At 42.6% G+C, this 17,073-nt stretch overlaps 1 pseudogene across 1 annotated transcript; it reads right to left on the minus strand.

Moving 5' to 3' along the window:
• Positions 1 to 592: 592 nt before the first annotated feature.
• LOC310781682 (BTB/POZ domain-containing protein KCTD9-like) lies at positions 593 to 7,712 on the minus strand (annotated as a pseudogene). Its single transcript has 12 exons — positions 7,573 to 7,712; positions 7,267 to 7,388; positions 7,112 to 7,155; positions 5,980 to 6,073; positions 4,711 to 4,769; positions 4,437 to 4,565; positions 3,583 to 3,650; positions 2,874 to 2,969; positions 2,595 to 2,744; positions 1,257 to 1,362; positions 970 to 1,102; positions 593 to 709 (listed from the first exon to the last, which is right to left on the minus strand). The product of its transcript is annotated as a BTB/POZ domain-containing protein KCTD9-like (transcript).
• Between the last annotated feature and the right edge of the window lie 9,361 nt (positions 7,713 to 17,073).

Genomic DNA, 17,073 nt, shown 5'->3' on the forward strand with positions numbered 1-17,073 from the left:
CCATCTCTCATTATGTCAATTTTTCAATATACTGGACTCTAATTAATAGTAGTTCACATAGTAGGAGTGCTGACAATTGTCATGTTACTCAAAAAAAATCCAAACATTCCAATCAACTCATGATTGAAAGAAATCTGTTTACATTCCGTTTTAATATTAAAAGTTGTTTAAAAGAGGATAGCGTGCAGCAATTTATGTTGAATATTTAAAACCATTCATTTTGACCCGTTGTATACAGAACTCAACTGATGTGCAGAAAACCATAGAAGCTCGTATTGAACAGGGCTCTGCCCCCCCCCCAAATAAATACAAAAATAATAATGATAATAATAAGAATTATAATTTGCTGGTTAATGTTGTCGAAGGAAACAAATGTGCCGGCTATTACAATGCATGTTTCCATCTTTACAGAACATTTTTTGAAGTTTACTATCCAGTATATCTTGATTTATTTGGTTCAGAGCAAAATACAAGTTTGCCATTCTTTGCTCAGTGTCTAAATAACTGCACTGCAAGCTTAGGGAGAACTGGGCTTGTGAGAAGTGTTTCAGGGCAGGGTGTGCGTGTGTGTGCATGCACGCTGCGTCGTGGTTTACCGCACACTCTGGGACATGTGCAGAGGTGTCAGCATCTCCTCAAAGATGGCTCCCTTCACATTGGAGCCCCTCAGGTTGGCTTCCTGAAGGTTGCATCCCGATAAGTCACAGTTCTGCCAAAGAAATGACTCATATTGGCCTTAAAAGCATAATTATTGTAAACAACATGCAGGGTTCCCACACACATTTTTGACTTGACTGACTCTTGAAACCTCACGTCAAAGTCAGAATCTAAACTGATTGTCAATCAATCAATCAACGTGATTGATTGATTTTTATTTTTCAAATTCACAAACTTTCAAGGATTTCAAGCAGCCGTGAAACTGGAAACCCCGATACGTACGTGCGTGCGTGCGTGTGTGCGTGTATTCACCTCCAGGTCTGTCCCGCCAGGGTTGCTCCCCTCAGGTTGCAGTTCTTGAGTTTGGCGTTCTTCAGCGTGGCAACCCTCAGGTTGATACCCGTCATCTGACTTCCCTCCATGTCCACACCCTTCAAGTTGGCTCCTGGGAACACACACACACACACACACACACACACACACACACACACACACACACACACACACACACACACACACACGTGTGTCAAATTCCAATATAGATGTAATCTCTTTATAGTTGGGTGTAGGAAAATAACATGTATGATGTTGCACTTCACCCTCCAGGTTGGCCTTGATTCCAGCAGGGTCCTCAAAATTACATCCCCTCAGAGACGCCCCCTCAGCATTAGTGCACAGCATCTTCACCCCCTGCAGATTGGCCCCCTGGGACGGACGGATGGACGGACAGACACACACACACACACACACACACACACACACACACACACACACACACACTTTGGTAACACACGACTCATTCGGACACACGAGATGCAAATTCAGAACACTTGAAGACACACTGGAAGACTTGACTGACTCCTGAAACCTCACGTCTAAGTGAGAATCTAAACTAGCGTGATCAAGAATCAAAATGTATTCATTAAATATAGTATGCACAGCGGCAGGGGGGCAATGACAAACCAATATGTCTCTTGGTGCCTGAAACACAGTGGTGATGAGACGCATGTTTCATCAAAAACAACCAAGTTTCATCAGAATCTAATAGGGGTGGGGGAAAAAATCGATTCACCTAAGTATCGCGATTTTTAATGTCACGATTTTTTGGATCGATCTTTTATTCCAGAATCGATAATCGCAAATTAAAATTTTTTTTTTTTTTTTTTTTTTTTTTTGGGTGCTTGCAGTCAGGCCACTCACTGAACAGCAGGCTAGGCGCCGCCTACTGGTTTACTAGTGGTTTTATTACTTTATTAGTTAGTCTGAAGTAATAATTACACTTCAGGGTTAAAGTGGGTGCATCTCATTGTAAAATTGGACTTCAAACGGCCCAAATCTGGCTTCAAACGGCCCAAATTTCACGCGCGTTGGCCCATATCGGCCTGGCCTGCTTGGTATCTAATGCCCGGCCTGAATTATGATCCCAGTCGGCCCCTGTTTTTAACTATATCGCCCAGCCCTACTCATGATATATAATATACAGTCTCTAGTGTATGATTCAACTTTTCCCATGTTCTAATCTAGTGTAAAAAAGCAAACAAACTGAAAAAAGAAAAGAAAAAAATAAACAAAAATCGCAATAAATCGTAATATCGAATCGCAATAATCGTAGAATTGCAATACTTAAGAATCGCAATATAAATCGAATCGGCACCCAAGAATCGTGATAGTATCGAATCGGGAGATAAGTGAATCGCCACAGCCCTAGAATCTAACCAGCAGTGTGTCTGAGACATCATGCAACATGTGGACAAACAAACGTTACAGCACCACCTTTAGGCCAATCAGTGTAGCTTTGAAAATGCCGGTACAGAGAAATGACACATACAATTCCCCGACATGTCATCACAATACAATCAATGGCCTCTTGTTAATTGAGCCGGTAATCCTACTGCATGTCCACAGGCTCCGTGATGTAAAACACAAACAGGACTCACGTCAAGACAAGCCAGGGACAGGTCTGCCCTCTCCAGGTTGGCACCGCTCAGATTGGCATGGGTAAGGTTGGCTGCTCTCAGGCTGGCCATCTTAAAGTTGATATAGCGTAGATCCAGACGAGACAGATCTGCACCATTAAAATTCAAGCCCTGTAAGACCACAAGGAAGCATTGCAGAGATTTAGATTTGTTTTAGATTTCTTCGTGTTCTTGTAACAACGGCAACTACTGTATATGAAGGCACGCAGGTTAGCTGTGATGTTGTGATGCGTTTATGACCTGGCAACGCAGCTCTGACTTTGTAGTCGTGGCCAACAGGAATCGAATGAACTCCTTCCGGGTCAGAGGTGAGTGGTCATCAGGGGGCTGAGATGCCTGAAAAGAGATGTGGAGGTGAAAACATTGCCATTGCATAAACACCAAGGGGCAACTCGTCTGGTTCTCAAAAACGAAGCCGATGCGGACGTGCCTTAAACCTGCATTGGTTCTAATGGGCAGCAGGGGGCGACTGGCTGCAAAAAGAAGTCTGATTGTATGCAAGTCAATGGGAAAAAGGACCCAACTTCTCACTTGATTTATGACCTCAGGAAACACTTTGCTAATGGGTTTATGGTCTCAATCGCTAGTTTCAAGTCTTCTTCAATACAGCATGATGTTCATTTTGTAAATTATGGTCCCACTTTAGAATAACATAGACGATAAAGCACACTATGTTTTGGGGCGTGATTGACAGGTCGCCTGTCCAGTGATCGTGCAGCTCGCCGATCATGAACCAATAGCAGGCGGCCGCTGCGGCTCTGTGGGAAACGCCTGGTTCTGGCGCTAGCTGCTTCTGGCTCCAAGATGGCGACGGTCAAAATGCCAAACTCGTGGCTTCAAAACGGGAGTCCACAAACCAATGGGTGAGGTCACCGTGGGCGTGGCTATGCCCATATTTGTATACAGTCTATGATAAACACCCAACCCCCCCCCCCCCACACACACACACCTTTATTAGGGTCTCCAACTGATCAGCCAACTCTTCAATACCAAAGAAGCGAGCTTCTTCCAGCACACCTAGTGAGTAGAGAGACTGAAGATTAGAAAGTGCATACGGGGAAGTCCCACCAGGAACGTCACGTACGCGTTCCGGCTCCGACGCGCTCGTCGGAGCTGCTCGCGGGCATTTTAGTCAACGTGTGTGATCCCACCAGGCGCGCAACGGCGCGTATCAGAAGCATCCCAGAAGCGGCTCGACGCCCCGCTCCGCTAAAGATACGTGGCAGCTCTATTTCTTACGGATGACGCCTGGAAGCTGCTTCAAGCTGCACGGAGCAGATCGTTCAGCCCGGAAGTCAGACACAGCAACTGCACGAGAATCCGGTCGATTTTCATGTGTGCAGACCCAATACCGACTCCTTCTCCTTCTCCCCCCCTCCCCCTGTAGTCGTTCAAGTAGACGAAGAAATGCAAGAGTTCTCCTCCTGCTAAGAGGCACTGTATGACAAATAAAGAAATAATTTCAGCCTACTTACTCATGATAGAAGCACAACAATCAAGGGAAAATGACCAAATCAAAAGCAAGTCAACGACAGACTGTGTTGTTTGTGTGTTGTGCTCTTTACATCCACCCCATTGTACACACAGTATCGCGCAATCTCGTAAATCCCGCGCGATCTATCTTGTATCCAGCTGGCAGGCAGCGCTCCGCTTCTGAAACGTGTGCGGTGGGACATGCCGACGTGCAGAAGATGGAGCAAAACCGCGGCGCAGACGGAACGCTGCGCAGACGGGCCTGGTGCGACCAAGGTGTTATAGGACTTGCCTGTGTGTTTACAGGTTTGTGAAGTGCATTCCATATACCCAGTGGGTTGATGCCTTGGTTGATGATGAGCTGTCCGTGCCTCAGATAGTTCAGAATGGGCTCAAAGTAGTCTGGGCTGCGGTCTATCAGATACGCCCCCTGTGAATCCTGCTTGTTCCCCCAAACATCTAAATTACACACAGAGATGAAATAAAACCAAACATCTAAAAATGACACACGGAGATGAAATAAAATGTCATCAAGAAAAGAAAAGAAAAAAAGACCCGTGTTAAAAAGATCCCAATGAACAACGGGTGTGACGAGTGATGTCACCTTTGTCTCTAAACATGTGGGCCAGCATGCTCTCTGGCTCCTTACTGACCAGCGTGCTCCTGGGAGGAAACACACACATTTTAGTTGCTTTATTTGAATTAAGGACATATAATCACACACATCAAATCCAAATTGCATTTCAGTCACAATGCAAACATATAAAACCACGCCCACCACATTGTACAGTGTGAACAGCCGTAGACACACAAGCAGGTTATAAAACATTCACAGAGCTCTATTGATATAGCCTAGGCAAACCCATCCTGATCACGTCATCTCACATTCTGTTTCACTCTAGCAATTTCAGTGGGCGGGAGTACTTGCCTTGACAGACAACTCCTTCAGCCAATCAGCGTTGCCAAATCAATCTGAAATCCACTCGGAAGAACAGCGAAAACGTCTTTTCCACCGAGAAACTCTGCTGGTGCATACTCTTGTTTAATTGTTAATATATTGCTGCAATAAGTGTGCTTATGGCTGTGTTTATGGGCTGGCCGGAGGCCATACTGATCTGCAGAACAAAACAGAACGTGAGTTCACTATTGATTAGAGGTAACAGCATCTTTTCCATTATGTAGTAGCTGCCTCCCTGATAGTGGACACAGAGCAATAGAGAGGCAAAGTGAACGTCACTTCCTGCTTTTCTCCGTGTACCAAGCGCTGAAAAAATATGATTGGCGGTGAACGGAGAATAACGTTACTTTTTTTATGCCGTTTGAATTGTGCCACCGGGTGCCAACGTTCATTTTGTCAATTTAAAACATAACTTTGCATGTCAAGAAAGTCGCAGTTTGTCGCCAAACTGTTGCACTGTAAGTTATAAATCAGAAAGACTATATGCACTGTCGCCTAAGTGACGTCACTTTCTCTACCGGCAAAGCTGAAGACCGGCGACATGCCACAAGCTTCCACGAACTACAGTATGTAGTTTTAATATGAAACTAACCCCTACGTTTCAGTTTGACAACAAACTGACTTTCTTTACATGCAAAGTTATGTTTTAAATTGACAAAATTAACGTTGGCACCCCGTGGCACAATTCAAACGGGATCAAAAAAGTAACGTTATTCTCCGTTCACCGCCATTCATATTTTTTCAGCGCTTGGTACAGGGAGAAAAGCAGGAAGTGACGTTTCACTTTGGCTCTCTATTTTTAAATAGATGATGTTTTCACGTTCTTTTGCCATTCCAGCTATTTAGAGTGTGCACGTGCACTGCAAAAACCAAAGCACTTGCTTTGATTCATGGATTGATGATACCATTATTTACCTTGTGGTGGTGAAACACCGTCCCCCGACGTTCAGTGTCAACCAATCAGTGTGAAGCTGACACTTTTCAGGGCCTTCGAGGTCTTCCTGAGGGTCTACAGACAGACACGCGCACACACACGCGCACACGTGCACACACACACACACACACACACACACACACACACACACACACACACACACACACACACACACACACACACACACACACAGAGGAAGACTGTGCAACGTGACTGGACTTTGGGTTTATTCAGAATATGAAGAACATCTAAGGCCATGTTCAGACTAGGAGGCCAAATCTGATTTGTGAACTTTAGTGACCTATTAATGATTCTATCCAGATTGGTTTTATGAGTCTGGACGCTCAAAGTCTGATTTGTGTCTTGTCCCAAACCAGGGGAGGTTTGGTTTTTAAAAGGAAGTTAAGATCCCAGCTGCACTCTCAAACACCAGCAAACACACATTGATGCTCAGGACTACACTTTAACACTACTTGGAATTTTATGTTTTGAATAGTAGTGTCTTTGTAGATAAATTGTTGTCTGCGCAATAGGCCAGCTATATAATTAGCTGACCAAACTATTGTTGTTTTTCTATCCTATTTTGTATCGGTTTTTACTATGTTTTTCTGTGATTTTCCTGTATTGCAATGCATTTAATATTTCTTATCATTTTTGAATATGGTATTTTACTACTGCACTTTACTGTCTACTGTTTACAATTGTTTGTAACGTAATGTGTATTGTGTTTGGACCCCAGGAAGACTAGAGGTCGACGGCTAATGGGGATCCTTTTAAATAAACAATAAACAATAAACATATGGAGGTAGTTTCCAATCTGCTTTCGACTGATGTGACTTCAGTGCGGATGCGCAGATCCACCAAATCTGATTTGAACTGACGCCCACGTCGTTACCATAGCAACCCATGCAGATAGGCTGTTTAGGTCTGGACACACAGATCCGACTTGAGAATCAGATTTGTGGCAGTGCGGACACACTCCCAAATCAGATTTGGATAACCAATCAAGATAATGATGATTACGTAATGACTTTATCAGCAAATCCGATTTGCCTGTAATGTGAACATGGCCTAAGTTAATCTGATCTGAGAAGAACTAAACAAATTCCTTACCTTCAAAGGAATCTCCCTCTGATATGTACAGTACATCATCGTCCCTGCAGTGAGATATACATTTGTCCATGCATCAAACATACAGTATAATAAACTGAACTGAAATAAAGATGTGTTTTTTTCATTGTGATACTATCATTTGGTTTTGGTCTCACCTGATTAATGCTATGTCGTCTATAAGGCCGCCATTCCCATTGTAAACACTAGAGGCTCTTATCCCCAGTTTTGAACTGGCCACAGACAGTAAATCATCCAGAGAGCCATAGACGGCCACCACCTGTATGATAAGAAAGACCAGTCCATCGCTCACATTACATCACCATTGTGCTTAACAAGCTAACTAGCCTTTAGCTGACGACGTTACTAGCCAAACTAGCCATTGTGAGGAGGCTAAAAACCAATGAGTGGAGGGTAACGGTAATAAGCTAGGAATACACACATCTTACTTCGCTGTAGCATACCTTTCCATTTGAGGACGTTCCGTTGACAAAGAGTGTGACTCTTCTCATGGCAGGATTGTATGATCAACTGAATGGTGCTATGACTTGTTTCACATTAAACAACATGCTTTGGCAACAATAGCTTCTCCTTTTCCTTCCTGACATGGATGTGCTTCCTGAACCCAAATGTCTGAAGCGAAACGTCACCGTGCAATTTGCCAATCAGCGATTTAGATTGACAGACAATAACCAATCGGCGAGCAGGATAGGCGGGACTGTTTTTTTTTTTTTACTGGGGTATGTTCAATCTGAAAACGGTGTTCGTTCGTTCTGTCTGTCTGTCTGTCTGTCTGTCTGTCTGTCTGTCTGTCTGTCTGTCTCTCTCTCTCTCTCTCTCTCTCTCTCTCTCTCTCTCTCTCTCTCTCTCTCTCTCTCTCTCTCTCTCTCTCTCTCTCTCTCTCTCTCTCTCTCTCTCTCTCTCTCTCTCTCTCTCTCTCTCTCTCTCACACTCACACACTCACACACTCACACACTCACACACTCACACACTCACACACACACGCAAACTACAAGGAAGTACAAGAAAGTAGGAAAAGTCAGAGTTCAAAATAAAACCGCCAACCGGTTTCAGCCTCGCAGGGCCTTCTTCAGGGCACGATGTAGGGAAAGTATCTGAGTTAAAAAATTAACACCTACATGCATACATATACATGCATAACATACCCGGCCTACATACTTTCCTACATGCCCTGAAGAAGGCCCTGCAAGGCTGAAACTGGTTGGTCGAATTCAATTTTTATGCGACCAGTGAGCACTCGGTGTGTCAGGTTAATTGCTCTGAAGGAACTGTAAGTATAGCATGAGCAATGTCTACAGTAAATGTGTGCAAAACATATGACTGGGCGTTGAGGGGAATGAACAACGTGAGATAGAGGAGACAGTCCTGCGGCCAGATAACGATACTCATTTGATTCTTGCGTTCTGTGTGGGAGAATGTATTCTGCGGCCAAGGCCAACTCAAAAAGATACATTCAACCTGCCCAAACTGACATCTCCACCAAACAGGCGTCGCCAAATCAACGTGACACACTTGCATAATATCCGGCAACTCCATTTGACAGGGGAGGGTCAGAAGAGGTGGAGAAGTTTATAGATAGCACTGCGGCTTCAGGCAAGTGGACTCGGGGGCCATTGGACAGTGTGTTCCTCTATCAGCTAGGCCTATCAGTTGGTAAGCCGGTAAGCCTTACAGACCAAAATTATGTTTTTTTGGTCTGTCTGTCTGTCTGTCTGTCTGTCTGTCTGATCTTTTCCTGTCTCTTCTATACCTGACCAGCAGTGTGGTATTATTTTGATGTGTTTTGTTGCTTTATGTGTTTGTGATTTTGTCATGAAAATGTGGATAGAAAGTACAGTACATCAACAATGTTTGTAACATGGATCAGTTATATAGCACATTATATGCACAAGTGTGCATGGAGTAGATTATTTGAAAATGGATAATTATGTTAGATGCATTACATGAAACATTTTGCTGTGGGGATTTGGGATCCAATCAAAAGAAATACGATTTTGACATTCCTTAGAATTTCCAGGAAGCAAAGTGGGCTGTTAACAACAACAGGTGACTTTAATCAAGTAGCCTAATGCTACTCTTGATAAAAGTAAATAGCATATCACCAGTAGCTATCCACATGTTAACAGGGGATATGGGTCTACTCTAGTTGATATTTGGAGGCTGGTGAATCCATGTGAAAGGGAATAAATACATTTTATTCTAATCGTCATAAGTTCCATTCAAGAATATACTTTTTTCTAATATCAAACTAAACTAGGTAGACTGTAAAAGTAAATGAAAATAGATAAATCACCAGTAGGCCATAAGGTGAACCAAGAAAAAGTGCCTAGAAAGTGATTTTCGTTCCCACTCCCTGGCACTACTTTTTCAATGCATTTTTTCAGAGAGAGCACCCTTATAGACTTTGTGTTAAAAGTTCTCCGCAAAATATCTGGCAGTTTTTTGTCACGGCCCATAATTGTAATGGGCCATGAATTTAAAACTTCAGTGATTGACACCAAGCAAAATAAAACATACACATGGTCAATTTGGAAAAACACAGCTGTATTACACATCAATGTTCAGTTGACACTGTAATCAGAGGAAGGAAATAAAATGGCAAATCCATGAATTATCAAATTTCACCATTGTTTCATTTACAAGAACACTTCAGAGAATGTAAAGATTACTACAATATTTTGATCATATTTGCACTGTCATGTATCAACCTACGACACAGATAGCCATGTAATTCTGGATTCTTAGGGTTAGCCCTAACCTCAGTTGACTGTTGTATGAGGTAGCCTGTCTATCAACTTATCTGCGGACATTGTCTCAACAAAAACCATCTCGCACATGTTGCGATTGCGGGGGGAGTGAAACACCAGCTGGGGAAAATCATGGGCCAGCCTCCTCTTCAATGTATCCTGTCTGCAACATAAAAATATAGTGAAAGATGATCACAAGGGTATGAATCAATATATATATATTCACACTGAAAACCAATTTTACACACATGTATCAGCTTCTACATATATACAGGTTATAAAATATGATTGCTTAAAAAATCCATGACAGGTGACTTCTAAATGGGCTTGGTAGAGACGCACTTTAGGGTCTGAACTAACCCTGTACAATTTCAAAGTAACTGGCCAAGCTGACCAATGGCAGAGTTGATGCCATATTGATATCAAAAGATTGAATTTGTAAAATCATCACCTTTGAAATATTTGTATAAGTATAATAATAATAAGTATAAAGTGCTCCTATATACAAAGTATAAAGTGCTCCTATTAGTCTAGGGAAAATAAGGTTTGACCTTAAACTAATTGCAACAGAATTTATTTTCACATTTTTATGTTTATATTGATGCCCGAAACACTATATTAAAAATCCCAGAAAATCCCATTAGTGGAAATATGTTAAAATTACATTTTTTCAAAATGGCTGCCATTATTAAAATGTTGGCCATATCTTGACTCCAACTAGACCTAGAATTACAAATTTGGTGTCTATTTCCACATTTTTGGGGGCAAGGAATCCACAGAAATGGTTGTTGAGTCTCTAAGTAGAACAGATTTTTATTTTCTCATGTAAGTATGTAGTCGTAATACAACATGTCATTTCTCACAATGTTAGCTACAACTTCGTATTTGTTAATCATACACATTTTGGGTGATACCCATTACCCTTGAGCATATTGAAGTGCTTGCCATTGAAAAAAAAAGTTTGTTGAATTTATTCCCTCACAGTGTCTCTAAAAGTGTCTGGAAATACATCAAAAATGAGCACATCTATCTATCTAAGGGAGCTAGGGCTCTGTTTGTTTGTCTGTTTGTCTGTCCGTCCCACTGATGACATCATCTCGAGCAATTGTGATGCCATCAGTGATGTCACTCGAGCAATTGTGATGTCATCAGTGATGTCATAAATCCTTTCTGGCTCACCCTATATAAGTGGAAGCAGTGCACACGCAAGCATCCAGTCCCATAAAACACCACCAGCAAGCATCCAGTCTGTCCATAAGACGAAAAAGCAGCTCCTGCTGGTATATATCAGTTGTGTGACCCCACAGACCTGCAGCGTAGGACCGAAGAGATACAAACTCCCCAGGTGGCTATTAATCACTCAGCCTCCCTCTCCATCTAACATCAACTCCACCAGTACCTCATCCACTCTACAACAGTGAGGCAACAGGCAAGTAACTACTACTTTTGTTTGTGAATATACTGATTCCTACTTGTATTGTTGTGAGATGCCTCGCAACAAAAAACGGAATCAGATGATGAAAAAGCTACATGCTGCAAAGAAACCTGAACCTGCTTTGAATCCCTTAGTTTTAGCTATGCAATGTTCTAAGCAGACTGGATGGCATGCAGCAGAAGCAGATGATAGAACGCTCATCCATAAGAGACTTGAGACTTGACTTGGACTTGTGACCAAAGACGTGAGACTTGACTTGGAGTATAGCTAAAAGACTTCAGCCTTGACTTGGGGACTCTAGCTCAAAGCCTTGAGACTTGCCCGGCCACGACCCATTGCTGTGCAGCAGCTATAATTGTTTATTTATGTTTGTTTATTGTTTATTTGCACAAAGAAAATGAATAACAACAGATAGTACCTTAGAAAGTATCTTAATTAGCTATTATTAAGCTATACCTATTAGTAAGCTATTAGCTAACTAGTAAGTGCTTATTAAGCTAGCCTACTTTGAATGGTAACACACAAAGACTGTCATTGGTAACAGACGATAAATGGCGGTCAACTTATCCATAACCTTCGGATATGGAGAATACTTAGCCTACCTGTCCACTCGTCTGCATGTTTGAGCTACAACTTGTGCTGTGCCTTGCCAAAATCAAATTGCCTCCAATGCGAAGCAGCTGCTTATGCGAGCTGCAGGGCTAGCTCAGTGAGCTGCAAGGCAGGCGAACTCGCGTAGCGTGCATGATGCCTAGTGGATTAAGATCCTACTTGATATCTTTGAGTTTTGCTATAAGTTGTACCATGTTCATGAGAATCACACACCTGTGGCATTCTCAATCCTCCCATAGGACATGGATGAAAGGCCAGGGGGTCTCTGATTTCGGATATTGATGTGTCCAACGGCTGCTATGTCACAGCTATCAGAGGTACTGGTTTGGCTCTCTGGTGTAACTCCAGCTATAATGCCCATAACATGGAATGTGTTGTGGCCATCAATGGTTCTGATGTTATGGTCCAATAAGTGGGCGGGGGGTGTGTGTGCCACGATTGTGATGTCACGATTGTCATGTATCAGTGATGTCACTCGAGCAATTGTGATGTCATCAGTGATGTCACTCGAGCAATTGTGATGTCATCAGTGATGTCACTCGAGCAATTGTGATGTCATCAGTGATGTAATAAATCCTTCTGTGGCGTTTTATGGCAGTTGGCATCCTTTATGTTGCATTACCGCCTGGCTGAGGCTTTATAAGTGGTTGGAGAAAAGTAGGGAGAAGAGCACAAGTGGTACGCTACATCATCTCCAGAGTAAGTGTTTATTGTTTATTTATGTTTGTTTATTGTTTATTTGCACAAAGAAAATGAATAACAGATAGTACAAGTATCTTAATAAGCTATAAGCTATACCTATTATAGGTAAGTGCTTATTAAGCTAGCCTACTTTGAATGGTAACAGACAATGACTGTCATTGGTAACAGACAATAAATGGCGGTCAACTTACCCATAACCTTCGGATATGGAGACTTACCTGTCCAACCGTCTGCATGTTTGAGCTACAACTTGCGCTGTGCCTTGCCGAAATCAAATTGCCTCCAATGCGAGACTCGTGAATGACATGACTATGAAGTTATGGTTTGCGATGGCTGTCTGAGGGAACAAGATGTGCATGAAAACTCACCCTTTTCCACTAACTATTAGAACATATTAGCCACACTTACATTTTATATGTTTTGTTTTGTTATGTTACAGTATGTTTGTAGGTAGAGCTTTTCCCTAGCCCCACCCCTTTCCTGACCACACCCCCTCCCACCTCCCACATACACTCCCCCCCGATACACCTGTCCATGCCCCCTACCCACCTCTCGAATCCAGACTCTCTACTGACCTTCCTATCCCTAGCAACGGACCCTTTTCCCTAGCCCCGCCCCCTCCATTGAGCCGACCCGGATCAGATCCACTCCAAAATGTAATGGATTCTTCCTTGGCCCAAGCTAGACCCTTCTACCAAGTTTCATGAAAATCGGCCCAGTAGTTTTGCCGTAATCCTCCTGCTAACAGACAAACGGTCAGACAAACGGCACCGAAAACATCACCTCCTTTGTGGAGACAATGCCAATTTTGAGAATGTTCCACTACTGGGATTTTCTGGGATTTTCAGTATGTTAAATTGGCAGGTTTCAAGAGCTGAATACAACACAAATAATTTCTGTTGCAATTTGTTTGAGGTTGGGTCATTTTTTCTCACAGATTCCCTAGACTATATATATACTTATATCTTTATAAAAGGGGCTGTCTGTTCTGTTTACATTTTTGTCCTGCTGATGATGTAATCTTATGCCATCACTGATGGTGTCATAGGCACTGATGATGTCATAGACATTGTGATGTCATCAGTGAGTGGTGTCATCAGTGATGCAAAGTTGAGCAATTGTGTGCTGCGCATGCCAGTAAAGCAGGCGAAGCCACGCAGCAGCGACCGAGCTGGCTGCGTATGTGAGCTGCAGGGCAGGCGAGGCAGTCAATTTGATCATAACAAATAAATATATACATTTCTCCAAGACAAGCGAGGGCATGACAGGGCGATGTCAGTCATTTCTTCAGTCAGTCAGTCAGTCAGTCAGTCAAGGATGAACACAGCCTTAACGAGCACCATGGGACACTACAGAATCTGTGCTTATTTTTCACTTGCAAAATATCCCGAAATGCAAAATCAATATATTTTTTATATTATATTGAATTTTTTTTGAGAAAGAAATACAAATGAAAATTTGTACTGAATAAATATTTTTTCTAGAGCTGCCAAAGAGCCACTATTTAAAATTACCTGTAGTTTGAAGCATCAAGATTTTGATGTTTCTTCACAAGATATAGAAACATCTTTCGTAGCTGGTTCATTCTCAGCACCTCTTGGTTTACGATGATCCTTTCGCGGATGATCCTCTCACAGAAGATCTTGTAGCTGGCATCGAAGGACTCATTTCTGAAAGAAAACATTAAAATGGAAAATATATATTGTTGTGTAGATTGTCTACAGACAGACAATACACAGACTAGTGTCTCAGGGATGTCAAACACATTTTAGTCCATGGGCCACATGGAACCCAATTTGGTCTCAAGTGGGCACTATAACCTTTATAAATAACACCTCCACATTTTAAGAACACATTTTCAAGGGCACCGGAAATAGTTTTGTGATTTACAGATCACGAATACTGTATGCTACTTAATATTCAAATTGATCCTGAAACCTGCCTTACACATTTGATTGAAGGATTCTCAGTGCAATGATGAGCTACACAAAGTCAGCCTATGGGCCAGATTGGACATTCTGGCAGGCTGGTTCTGGGCCCCAGGCCGTAGGTTTTATACCCCTGATGTAGATGGTCAATGCTTTACTTCTTAAATCTGCAATAATGTGAGGCAATTACTAATTGATAATGAAGGAATATAATACTCACTTTTCTACTGAGGTGTCTTGAGTAGTCCTCATCAAGAATCTGGTGTACTGTCGGTAACAATTCTTGTGGTACCGCACCTCCAAGGACACACAGTGTTTGTCTCGAATATGAAGGAGGAGTCTTCCTTCATCTTTCTTCAGCTTTCAGCAACTGACCTTTGAAAAAATACATAACAATTAGGGGCTCTTTTATTACCCTAATGGCCAAAATAATGCCCCCTATTTCCTTACCCTGTTAGTGTGATCCATATACTGTAATATAGGTATGGTAAATCCATTTACAAATCACCCGTTTTTCTTGGTCCTGGCCTAGACCGTGAAGGCCACCAGGATCCCAATAATGTTACTGTAGGCTACTTATTGACAAGATACACAGCCTAGCTGGCTCTGATTGGCTTGGCTTGTCCTGATATTCTTGCCCTAATCCTAGGAGTCTTTACTGTTTATTTGTCTGATAAAACACAACCCAGAAGAACCCAGATTTGACAACTACAATAACATTAAATGTGTTGGGTGTCAACTATTACATACTCAATTGAGAGGCATGTTTTTGCTACCATTGTGCTTTTATATAGACTATTAGATTTTATTTAATATATAGCCTGTCACACATAGCTTCGCATGTTTTCAAAGTAGCTTTCCAAGACTCTGATTGCGTGTGTGTATGTGTGTGTGTGTGTGATTGTTTTACCTACCTGCTGAAAACGTTTCAGCCTGTACCAGATGGTCCTTGTGGTGTTTGTTTGCCTTTTCTCGGCCGCATCCAAACGCTTTTTTTTTTAATCAATGAAGCGTGTGTAGCATGTTGAGTGGAACCCAGCATATTCAGGAACATTCTCAAAGTCGATTTATATGCAATGTTTATATGACTGCTATTTCTGGCTGTCCCCTTGCAAGGCAAGCCACCGTTTGGCAATGTTTCTAAATGTATCCCACCGTGTACTGTTAAAATATTTTACTCTCTCTTTCCTTACTGACACGAGATGCATATAGCATCGTTTCTTGAATTTTTTACGTAGTTTTGAATGCGCTATACTTCTTCTTCTTTAGATTTCCGGCAGACTAGGCACGGGTTGGTGCATTGCTGCCTCACACTGTTAAACTACGTCACTGCACATTACCCTATATCCTCTGATACAGGTCTGTAGCTACAAGGAAGCGAACTACTTCTCTAACACTATTTATTTGTGCCACCCACCCAACAGTGTTTTAAGGGAAAAGCTTTTAACTCCCAGTTTGCCCAGCTCAATAAATAATTCCCTCCTTTCCTCTGCATAGTGTGAAAATTGCAACAGTTACATGCTGCACAGTTTCCAATAGTCCACAATGCTCACACTTGCCATCTTTATGTTTCCCCATGATCATCAGCCCACTTGCCAGCCCACAATGCCCTAATCTAAGCCTGGTCAGTTTAATGTCATCTGACCTAGGCATGCTCACCCTGCTACCAGCTCTCACAGAATGTTGGATACTGAATAGTTTCCTCCCTTTATGATCACCCTCCCACTCCTGCTGCCACTGCCTACTAATCCTCTCGCTAATGATGCTCCGACACTCCATCTTGCCAAGTGCCACCTGCACATCTACCCGACCTCTACCCAAACTGGCCTTAGCCAGCTTATCCGCCTCCTCATTTCCCTCAACTCCTGCATGCGCTGGGACCCACAAAAAACCCACTTTACACCCCTGCCTCTCTAGTTCAGTCAGTTTCATTAAGATCTCCCCAACTATATCTACTCTAGCTCTACCCCCCTCACCTCCCCCCAAAGCCATCAAGGCAGAAAGAGAATCGGAGCACACAACAGCCTGACTGAATCCCCCCTCTTCCACCCACCACAATGCCCACAGTAAAGCGATCAGCTCTGCTGAGAATATTGAGATACCATCAGGCAGTCTCCTACTCTGACTGATTTTGGCATGAGAGACATACATACCAAAACCCACTCTTCTACTCTCAGGGTCTCTTGAGCCATCCGTATAAATGTTGATATAGTTATTCCAGTTATGATGTTCCTCCACACCTAACCGCAACACTTCCTATTCGCTTTTCCTGTATGGCCTCTCTTATTGTTAAGTCCACCTCCGCCTCTGACCACAGCCAACGAGGTACAGGTGGCCAGAACACAGGGGGCCCTACCTTTATTTTATTAAAACCCAGTTCCTCTGAGTACCCCCTTACTGTATTAATATAGCTGCACCTCTTCATCCTGCTAGCACCATTTCCAAACTCCCAGCATTCAGACAGGAAAGAAATTGAAGGAAGTGCTGTTACAGATCCTTTTAGCTTGATCCAATAATTTA

This window comes from Poromitra crassiceps (assembly GCF_964638095.1).
Source record: "Poromitra crassiceps genome assembly, chromosome: 8".
Lineage (NCBI taxonomy): Eukaryota > Metazoa > Chordata > Actinopteri > Beryciformes > Melamphaidae > Poromitra > Poromitra crassiceps.